This window comes from Crocodylus porosus, unplaced genomic scaffold (genome assembly GCF_001723895.1).
Source record: "Crocodylus porosus isolate Cpor-Errol unplaced genomic scaffold, CroPor_comp1, whole genome shotgun sequence".
NCBI lineage: Eukaryota > Metazoa > Chordata > Crocodylia > Crocodylidae > Crocodylus > Crocodylus porosus.
This window is the reverse complement of record NW_017728950.1, coordinates 62,349,750-62,350,639: the sequence shown is the minus strand read 5'-3', so window position 1 is coordinate 62,350,639 and position 890 is coordinate 62,349,750.

Here is an 890-nt window from a genome sequence, read left to right as displayed (position 1 = left end):
AGCATGTTTCTGTGCCTCGGCACGCTTGTGTGCCTCTGAGCACTCTCCCCTTACACACACAGGTGGGCCTGCTTTCCCATCTCCTGTGCCCTAATCTAGGCCAGTGGCTTCCAGGACAGGTTGTGTTTTGTCAAGTGCAGGAAACACATCTGCAAAATTTTGTGATAATGACTGCAGTCATGCTTTCCTCCTGGCTTGCTTTTTGGCTAGGAGCAAGAGTGACTAGGGGGCATCTGAACTCCCACCACCTTTAGGCCTAGGGCTTGCACGTAGGATGCCTGCATACTCCCCAGATCCTTGGCAAAGTCCTGAATTGATGATGAACGGGGGAGGGAGGAGACTTGCCCTGTATTAGAGCCACACAGACTTAAAGGATTGAACTCAGATCAGTGGATTTGAAATGCAGAACAAATTTGGTCTTAAGCCAAAAAAAGAAAAAAATCTGTATTCTGATCACCGGTGGTACTTCATACTCTGCTCAATGCTGTCCTTTCACATCATCTGATGGAGTGCACTGGGGGATCATAAAAGCTTGTGCTCTGTCTATATTATGCATGTTGCAGTTTATGTGGAAGTCTGTGAGCCTGATACACCTATATAACTGCAACATATGCACAGCACAAGCATGTATATATAACCCATATATATTATATATATATGGGTTTAAGAGAGAGAGAGATTAATATGCACCTTTGCAGACTATAAAAAAAATCTCCAGTGAGCTTTTCAGAAGCGCTTCCTGACTGAGGTGCATCAGTCTCACAGACTTCCAAAAAACCTTGCTTGCCCTACTTACATAAATATTCCTGATAAAATGCTCTTAACAAATGCTCCTTTCCACATGAAAACTATGGCTGACCCTACTGTAAAAGAGGTCAATTTGTACAAAT